The sequence below is a fragment of the Ammospiza nelsoni genome, chromosome 5 (genome assembly GCF_027579445.1).
Source record: "Ammospiza nelsoni isolate bAmmNel1 chromosome 5, bAmmNel1.pri, whole genome shotgun sequence".
Classification (NCBI taxonomy): Eukaryota; Metazoa; Chordata; class Aves; order Passeriformes; family Passerellidae; genus Ammospiza; species Ammospiza nelsoni.
In genome coordinates this window covers 71809593-71819871 of record NC_080637.1, presented here as the reverse complement: position 1 = coordinate 71819871, position 10279 = coordinate 71809593, and the positions used below count along the sequence as shown (strand labels likewise).

General features: G+C 39.1%; 1 long non-coding RNA gene across 1 annotated transcript in view; it reads right to left on the bottom strand.

Moving 5' to 3' along the window:
- Positions 1-217: 217 nt before the first annotated feature.
- LOC132073867 (uncharacterized) overlaps positions 218-10279 on the bottom strand; it is an 88193-nt gene continuing 78131 nt past the window's right edge. The window contains exons 2-3 of the long non-coding RNA XR_009418535.1: positions 3010-3152; positions 218-767 (exon numbers count right to left, since the gene is read on the bottom strand). This is a non-coding gene — a long non-coding RNA (uncharacterized LOC132073867). The remainder of the gene's footprint in view (positions 768-3009; positions 3153-10279) is intronic.

The window sequence follows — 10279 nt, the reverse complement described above, 5'->3', positions numbered from 1 at the left end:
AGGGTGCACCCTTTTTCTAATTAACTGGAATGGCTATGGAAAGCAAAGGAGGCCTTGTGTTGGGTGAACCAATTATTTTGAAGGGTATTAAGTCATCAGATTTACTTTTATCTTGATTGCATTGTGGAAATCGTGCATAATTAATGGTGGGAGCTTATTAGGAAAATGATTAGGCAAATTACACAGGTGTCGGATGCATTTTTTATGATAAATTTGCTAGAACAATCCTGCAATTCCATCTGTTCAGCTCATATCAGAATGTCACTCTGGAAGAAATTAATGGTGCAGAGTCGCACAAAGTTACTGGAGGCCTTGGATGCAGATTTATGTTTTAAAAAAAGATACAGTTAAAATTACCCAGCAATTTCCTAATAAATACTTGATGCTACAGTTCAATAAATTACTTACTTAATCTTAAAAGAAAATGATAGTCAGCTGGAAACTAAAAAGTGGAGAAAGCATCAACCTCATTTTGTCAGGCTGCCATGTATGTAAATAAAAAATAATCGTAAGATGTAATAATTCTCTGCTCTGGGATGCTGATTAGAAACGAGCTGTCAGTGTCCAAGTACCTCTGCTAGGTGTTTTTTTTAACAGATACTAAAGCTTGCCTTGCAAATCCTGTGCTGGTTCTGAAGTGGCAGAGCCAGTTCCCTTTTCTGTGATTTCGGCGTTTTTTAGCAGCAGGTTCTGGAGGTCATGTCCTGGGAGTTGGAGAGGACACCAGATGCTGGGCTCAGGTCTTTGCTTCCTTCCATCTGCATTTCCTGCCAACAGCGGAGGATGAAAACCATGAAACCAAAACCATTGACTGCACTGTCTCGGAGTGAGTCAGTAAATCAGTACATAGGGGTTTTTTTGTGCATCTGTGCCAAAGAGTGTCTGTGTGTGCATTTGTAGGTCTAGAATAGCAAAGGCCAGGTATTCTACCCCTGCAGGTGCTTATAAATGTGCAGCTATGGATTACCTATTGTGCATCAAATAAATAAGCTCATATCTCATAGAAGAAGCGTAATTTTTACTAGCTAACATAATGCCATTTCTCAAAAAATTACAAGTAAGGAGGCAGAAGTTGAGGTGTATGAGGAGAGCATGACAAAGACAAACATGACAAGATTTGATCAACGCTGAGCAGTTTTGCAGTCAAATATGATTTTTAGGTGCATATTTTCCATAATCTGACTGGTTCATTGCCATCAGTGCTACATTTTAAAGAGATTGACTAGGCAAATATAAAGTGGCTGCAGTCTGCTCCAGAAACAGCTCTGAGGAAGGCATAGCCCAAGATGCTGAATGTCTTGGGGTCTGCCTCACCTTAGATCAGACCTTCCAAGCCACCCTCCAAGCCCCTGGATACAGTCCACAAGACCTGTGGGCTGAGGGTGGCACAGAATGTGGTGTCTTGTCCCAAAAGCAGGATGAGGTTGCTCTCAGGGCTGGAGTTACCCAGTCAGGATTACTCAAACATCACAACTGGCCTCATTTCCATGCTATTGACATGACTTTGAAGCTACCTTGAACACCTTGAATGTTTTCAAAATCACCAAGCAGGCTTGTCCCTTTTCAAAAATCCCTCCCCTGTGTCCCCCCAAGGACTTTTATCCTGCCCAAACTCCACAGCACTGTGACTCTGCAATTTTATTCCTCTCTCCTATGCCTCAGTGTCCCAAGAGTGTATTCATTGCCACAGGGCTCCTGAAAAGAAGATTTACTGGCAATGCAGAATTTTTTTTTTCATGTGGGGATTTCTGTTCTTTTCAGAATGTTTAGGTTGTGATAATGTTATCAGAATGGAAGTAAGCATCTCTCTTTTGGTGCTCTGAAAAGCTAATAATGACCACCAATGTTTTTAAAAAATTGTAGAGCTAAAGAGCAACTCATAGGAAAAGTGCATTCTTTTGTTCCCTAATATCCAAGTCTTGTTAAATACCAAAAATATAAATACCAATCTCTGTGACTTTTGCATTTGATTAATCATTCCCTGCAGAATGAAGCTGCTGATACTACACACAACCATCTGCACTTGTGGTGAAGGCAAAGAGAATGAATTCCAAACAGCCCCTGTCTGCAAGAGGGGCCATGGCAGCAAGACCTCGTGGGAGTTTTGTGTCCAATATAAATAATCCTTGTCTCATCTGAAAACCTTGCTTCTCCTTCAGACCCTTTGCTGAGCACATTCTTTGAAATCTGCTTTCATATATCTCAGTTGTAATAATTGTTTTCAGAAAAATTACAGGGGCATAGAAGCAAATGTGGTGAGCTGCTGCGTCCCTGAATTACTTTATTACTGCTTGCTAATTAAGATTATTGATAAATCTTGTGTTCATTCCATGCAGGCTATTGGAACAATACAGAATAATGCTGTAAAACACAGCAGGTGACCCTAATCCAGTTAATGAAGTATTAGAGAAAATTTAAGATAAATTTGAAGAAGTTGCAGTGACTATCCTCCTACATTTTAAGGGATGTCTTGTATCTAGTGCCTAATGGCCCATAACCCTTATCCAATATGGAGTTGCTAAGCATTTGATCAGATAAAAAGCATGTTTTCAAGCAATCATTATTCAAAGGATCAGACACATTGATACTAATGTATGATTTTGTACCATGAATAAAACATTTCAGATGATATCCCTCAAAAAAAATCTATACTGGAATTTATATAGGTGAGCAAGGAAGGGTCAAGTGAATTTAACAGGAAGAGATAGAGACCCATCTGTATTAAATTAAATGGGTTAATATAAAGGATAGCAAGACAGAGAGTCACGAGTTCAGAATATATGGCCCTATATGTAAGAGTGACATACAGGTTACTTTCCATTCTCCCTCGGGTCTGTCCCCATCCTGTTAAAGAAACAAGTACTATTTCTTCTGAGAGGAGCTTATCTAGTCAATATTATTGGCAAGACAGGACATAATAGGAGGAATCAAGCCTCCAGATGTCCTTTTTAATTCCTGTAGTTAATGTGAGAACACAGGCAGAACACTGTTGCATGGCCAACCACTCACCTGTGTAACTCTCTGAAGTACAATGCCTCACCCAGTTCTCCTGCAGGTGCCAGAATATCTCCCAGGTGCTTTTACACAGCTGTGTTCAGACAAGCCAAATGCCTCACCCTCCAAACCCACCAGCCTGGATGGGTTCTAGGAAGCTGTAGCAGGAAAACCATATTAGAGATGTCCTCTAAAAGCTGATCCACCCTGAGCTGGCACACTCACAGATGTGCTCCTGGAGGCATCACTGCAAGGAGAAGACCTTGCCAGAGCTGAGACTTTCCAGTCTCATGCACCAGCCAGAGTGCTTTTTTGATTTTGGTTACTGGCATCAAATTTCTAGTGTACAGTATCCCTCTAATACCATGAGCAATATTTGTTTTTAAATTAAACATTACCTTTCTCTTCCAGAGCATCCCTCAGTTTCCTTTAAGCCCTACCAAAATAACTGATTCCTAATCCTTAGCACAGATAACCAGCTCAAAACAAACAGGCCCTTTTGTAGCATTGACAGTATTACATTTTTAGCATATGATAAGCTTTCAACTAACACCTAGACATTTCCCAGCACTCTGAAATGTAGGTGGTAAAAAACACGGAGCTATTTGCTTATCCAATTTTCTGAGTACATCTGCCACATAATGATTTCAAATGCAGAACATTCAAGACTTTGCACTGGTTTTGCCCAGATCAGGTTTTCATGAGACAACAGAGTGATTCATACAAGCCTCTGAAATTATTTTTAAATAGTTTTTTTGGGTTTTTTTTCCTGTCTTGGCAAGTGGAGAAAAGCAGTGCTTCCCATCAAACTTAAGTGGAAGGGCCCAAATGCTGATCACAAAACAGAGAATATTTTGTATAGACACCTGCTCTTTTCCAGGTTTTCATGTCTTGTCCACTACCACAGAAAGCAGAAGCTGACTGAAGCCTTCCACCAGCAGAGTTTGGTGTTGTGTTGCAGGGGGTGGGCTGGGATTGATGAGGAATGCCATTGGGATGCTGCTTTGCAGATGGCGAGCGGCAGAGCCGGCAGCGCTTCCCCGTGACGGGGAGGAGGCAGAGCCTTCATTAAAACATCAGCTTCCCCCAGAAGCTCATCCTGTCTGACACGCCTAACCTGTGTGCATATGTCAACACAGAACGCTTGCTAATGTTGCTGAGGCTGTAAATAAGGGTTCAGACTATACTCTGAAGGAGATTAATGAGTAGAGTGCTTCCTTCTCTGCTGGAGGCTGAAGTAGGTTCCCTATTAAGATGCAGTATCTGTCACTGTCAATAGAGACATGCTGTGTGGGTGTGAGGGGAGGTTAAGAGGTGTCTCTGAATCTGGTAATTCCATGCTTTTAAGGGTCTAGCACAGGGGACTGACACACTTGAGCAGCATCAACTTCCTCAAACATGATTTCCCTTAATGGAATAAGTCCAGTCGCGTCTGTGGCCAAAGAGGGACAAATGCAGAGGATCTGGAGGTAGGAGAAAGTACAGAGCTTTCATCTTAAATTTAGGAAAGGAGAAACAAATAAACTACTATCCTGTGTATGCTCCATGCAAATTTCAGGGAATGGAGTAGTTGTTCCCTTCATATATGTTTAAAACTGTGTTCCTATGACAAATTCTATGTCTGCCCATGCCCACTTACCTCCTTCCCTCCTTAGTTCAGATAAATAACTATTCTTACTTGTAAAACATACATTTCTCTGATATCAGAATGTTTTACAGACATTCTTGCTCTGAAGAAGTTTCTTCTTCAGAAAGCATTTGATATCATTCTCTGAAGGAAGGGTTATCCATTTTTACACATGGGAAAGCACAAGGAGGTTAAGCATCATGTTCAAGTTTGATCAGTGAGTCCATGAAGAGCAAATTCTTCAGTTCTTAATTCTGAACTCACAAACCCTTAAGCATCTCTGCTCTTGGAGCTGGATTCAGAAAACAAGATTCCCCCTACACAATCCCCAACAAGATTATCCCAAAAATGCCCATGTTGCAGTGAGGATTGCTGGCGTAGATGGCCAGCTCACACAGCTTGGGCCAAGGAAGCTCTTCTCTACATTGTTCAGGAATTTTTTCTACATATTTGAACCAGAATGACTTTCTAGATCAGAAACTTTCACTATGCAGCTGAGTAACATGCCCAAGCTAAAAATGCCTGTGCATTTCAACACAGATATGTAGCCGACTGGCTCCTCTTAAAACCTCTAAAGAACACAAGTTTATACAAATAATCCTTTTCTCATTAATTAGATTTGCCTTTTGTCCAATACTTAGAAGAGAGAATAAAATGAATTTCACACATAGCAATATTACCCATTTTTCCCTAGTACTCATGTCTCCTTTATGGAAGCTGAAAGGACCTGAGGAACAAATCTAGTATAATCATTAATTTCAAAAGGAAAAAAAAAAGTGTAGCGAAATATTACATTAAGATTTTAAGACTCTGTTAAGTTTGGCAAAAGCAATCAACTAAAACATAAAATTAAAACTTGAAAAGGGAGAAATTGCAGGGGAAAATTGGGACCCTATGCCAAAACATCACTTCCACCTTTGCATGTTAAAAATTTATCTCACTTAAGCACCTGGATATGTAGCCCAAAGTCAATGGGAATTACAAAGGGCAGCACCTCTGAATAATAGATCAATTCTTTACCTCTATTCTCAGTTATAGGCAGAAGGCAAATGCTATTTACCCTCCCTTTACACCACCAACCTCTCTGAGCACTGAACGGTTCATGCTTTTGTTTTGTATTTTTACTCAGAGAATAAGCCTATTTATTATAAAGTCTCATCATAAAATTACAATAAAATTAGAAAAGCTGCCTACAAATAGCATGTAAAGTTTAAGTAGCCTTTGGACACTCCAGAGTGTTATGTGGTGTTGCTGCTTGCAAGAAGAATATCAAAGGAAAATAATGCCTCCTAATTTATCACGTTGCCAGTTTTGTTTATAACATGGCAGCAAGAGACACATGTTACTCTACACTGTTCAGAGATGCTTTCCCAGTCCTGATAACTTCCCTGGAATTGCTCAAAGAGCATCTAGCTCAGGCCATTTGCAGTGGCTGGGAGAATGTGGCTTTCCCTGGCATTCAACTCCTCTGCAGCCTGAGTGCACTGTGTGAGCAGCCAGCCAACCAAGAGCAACAATCATGGGGTTGTTTCAGCTGGAAAAGACCACTTTTATAAAATCAAGATTTTTATGAGTTGCTTCACCCTAATATTGAGGTATTTTCAGAACCTAGGTGAAAGAAAACTGTAAATTAAAGCTTGATGTTGTGTTCATTTTAGAGACAGAAGTGATGCAGTCCAACCCAGCCCTTAAAAAACCTCAAACTTGCAGGATTCTTAAGTGCCCAAATGAAAAGTTGATATTTAGTTTCCTATTAAAAACAAGCAAATTGTTTTTTGTTGGCAAAACTGACCAAAATAACTCATCCTTACTTTTAACTGTCTGGCTTTTCTGCCACATGTATGGCCAAAGGAGTTTCAATGGTTGGTATTGATATGGTGTCCTAAATCTCAGGCTAACCCTACTTATTGATCTCAGTTAACAGCTCCAAATGGGGGAGAACTTGGTGTAAAAGGAAAACTATTTTAGCTGAATCAAATGTAGGACAATATTGTGGAAAAACAATCAAACTAAATGAGTAAAATAAAATTATCAAACGATTCTTGGACTACAACTGGGTTCCTTTTATTTTTTTTGGCTACAAATAATTCTCTCTGCAACTTTTTTTTTTTTTTTCCTTTCTTAATAGTTCTTTATAATTTTATTGTGGCAGGTAATTAAAGCTGGATTTCACCAGGATGTGACCATGGAAAGAGGAGAGGAGTCCCAGGCACTCCACCAAGGATAAGCCTGATGCACAAGCAGCACAACACAAGGTGTGTGCTGACTCGTGTCACTAGATTGAAAAACTGCTTCATATCAGAATAAACCTTTTGGGGGAGAAGGGAGATTCAGAGACAGAAATAAAACTCCTGTTCAAATCTCCAGATAGAAGATACCAGAACATAGAGATATAATCCATGTCTTATAGAAGCAGATGTGATTGGTAAGAGACACACAAATAATCTCTCTGGAGGAAGAAAAGGTATCTCTTTGATGATCTGATATGACTAAAAGACTCAATAGCCTCAACGCCTATTGACCCAGGTGAAAAACAGGGGCAGATGGTATCAATTGTTATGCTTTTTTATAGAAAAAGAGATAAATTCTCCAAAATGGCCTTCCATACAGTTGTTTGTTTTGGGGTTTTTTTTGTGAAGTAAAGACAACTACAATAATTTAGCTACATTTCCAAAACTGTAGGAAGGAGGAAGGCATTTTAAAAAATGAGGAAAAAAAGAAAAGAGCTGAGAGAGGCTCTCACAGTTGCCAAGCACAAAAATCAGGGGAAAGTATTCCAATTATATAAGGCTAAACTTAACATAATAACAGGTCAAAAACACAGCTGAAAGAGTGAAATACAAAGATGAAAATTTCTTGGAAGGAAAGGAAACACTTTTATAGTTTTAAAACCATTTCTAGACCCAAAGTTCATCATCAGATTACTTATAATTAGCACCATGGTGACAGAACTCAAACTGAGTGACATGACCCATTCATTTGACTTGAAAATAAATGTTTATTTTTCACTTAAGGAAAGAACTGCAAGGAAAAGGGCAATAAAAGTCTTCTCTCTAATATTTCTACCCTGAAGTTACTATCATAAATTTTCCTTCTTAGAACAGGGTCCTTTCTCATCTTTCTAGGTTCTGAGCATACTGAGAGGAAAAAAAATATATAAATTTTAAAAAATGTTAATACCAACCTTTCAATTTTATGTAGTTCAGTCCTGAAGTCCCCCTTTTATAAACTACTCAGGCCTTTCTGGCAGGGAAATGAAGCAGCAGTCAATTCCTTAGATGGACGAGTGACAATTGTCAAAGATTACTGGCATTTGTGGTTACTGATGTGGCCAACAGCCAGACACCAATTTTTTAGTTTTAAAATTATGCAGTGCATTAATTTCTGTTTATCTTCTGAGACAACCCCAGGAAACTGAATACCTGGTGAGGGGGATTCAGCCTCTAGAGAGCCAGCCCTTGGAAAAGCCTTTTTTACTCTCTTTTCCAGAACTGAATTATATAAAAGACTGTGAGAATGATGTGTGGAGATATTCACACAGGTGGCAAACAGTCATTCACACAAGTGGAATTACACAATACTCCCTGCAGTGCCTCCAGAAGGTGATGCCAAATAATATGGAAAATCTTTGCATCTCTAGAGACAAAACCTAAATAATAGCTGGAGTTAGGTCTTTGCAACCAAATACTGACACCCTGCCCTAGACAATGATGCCATTCTTTCAACTGGCATTTAGACCTGTCTCTAAGTGTACAACTCCTCTTTTCCAACACTGAGTCAAAAACCAAAAAATACACTTTCATATTTCAGATGTTTTGAAACATGCTAGAGCCACTTCAATTAGCCATCTTTGCCACTACACCTCCTGGAAAAAAAATTACTAGATTGCATTTTGATGCATAGCACCAAAATGACCCACCCAGCAAAGATCAGTCAGACCTTGCAGTCAATTTAAACTGAAAGTGACAGATCTACAGAGGCAGAATTCAGGCTTCAGAAAGTGGTGCAGATAATTAATTCCATGCAAATAGACACTGGGGATTTCAATTACTCAAAATCAGGAAAATCATTTCAATAATAATTTCAATGATAGTAATTTCAATTACTCAAAATCAGGAAAAAAAAGAAAATTCCTGTCACTCCCGTGTAATGAATTACAGGAAAGCAGTGAGAACACTGTGGACGTGACCAGATCCTTGCAAAGGCATCACAAACACTCTTGCTCTTTGAAGGCAAGTTTCTACAATAAAGTATTTCCACCCAAAACCACGTTTTTAAGAATCTATATCAAGCCAGCTGTTCAGAGTGTTAATACAAGCATTGCCACAACAGAACATGCCATTTCCACTGGTCTTTTCCAAATAGGTCCTTGGTGATCAATTTTGAAAGTTCCCAAGGTTGGCAGAAATCCTTTGCAGTCCAGAGCCCTGTCCTGTATTGATGAGGGAGCAAGGGGTTGTTATTCATGCCAGAGAGTCATAAAAGAAAGTCTTCTGAAAAGCTGTGCTGCTCCTTAAAACACAAATAAATATTTATTGATGAGGGAAAGCAGGGAAAGGAAGATGCATGAAGGATCTGCCACACAAGAGAAAGTAAAAAACTCTCCACAGCCTCAAAGTTTTTTTTTCCTCTAGCTTACCAATGCCATCAGGACAAGTAAACTAATAAGGCATTCTGAACAAACTCAAATAGCAATTTTTTTTCTGCAACCTTAGCATTACCTACATGATTATTGTTCTGTACACACACATAGACACACACACTAACACACACACACACAGAGTGCAACAATTTATTTTAATGTAATGCTGCCCCCTTGTGCTTTTGTATACAAGGAAGTTTTTGTCAATAACCAAGGTTTGTAGCAACTAAAGAAAAGCAAGAAATCAGCCTTTTCCTCAGCTCTGAGCTTTCTCACTGATGTTTTTCATTTGAGCAGTAATATGATCTTGTGCAACACTCAGCAGTCTCAGAGCCTAAGGAAATATTAAACATATTTTATCATAAAATTTAAAGATGGGGTAAAAAGAAAGCATTGCACTTTTAAGTCAAAGATGAGCAAAGAAGACAAAGGTCAAATCACACAAAGTTACAATAAGCTACTGAAAATGAGTGCAAAACAAATGATTTGATTTCATACATTGAGTTCTAGGCTGCCAACACAAAGAAACTGCTTTTACAGGGGATGGCAAAGAAAAAGTGATAGGGCAAAATGAGGAAGAGAACTCGAGTGCTCAGGAATCAGTCTCCTGCACACCAGGAATCTATCACCAGTCAGCATTTTCTTACCAGATTTTGGAGCTCCCTGACATACAAACTTGTCAAGGGTCCCATGTTAGAGACTTTTGAGAAGCTCATTAGAGGAAAATATCTCTTTGGGAATGTTTGGATTAGAATCAATTATCTGTCAACTTCCCTAGTAGATCCCAAACCAGGAACTGTCTGGGAAGTTTGTCTTCTTTGGAGAGGGTCCCCCACAAGATGGCTTGACCCACAAGGACGTGGAACCATTCCATACGGCATAGTTCACGGCTGAGGACAAGAAAATGGGTTCTAGTGTTTTTCAAGAATATTAAAATCTCAAAACTTTTAAAAGAAACCAAAGCATGCAGGCATGATAAAATCTATGGATACATACCATCAGTACTTTCAGTCATT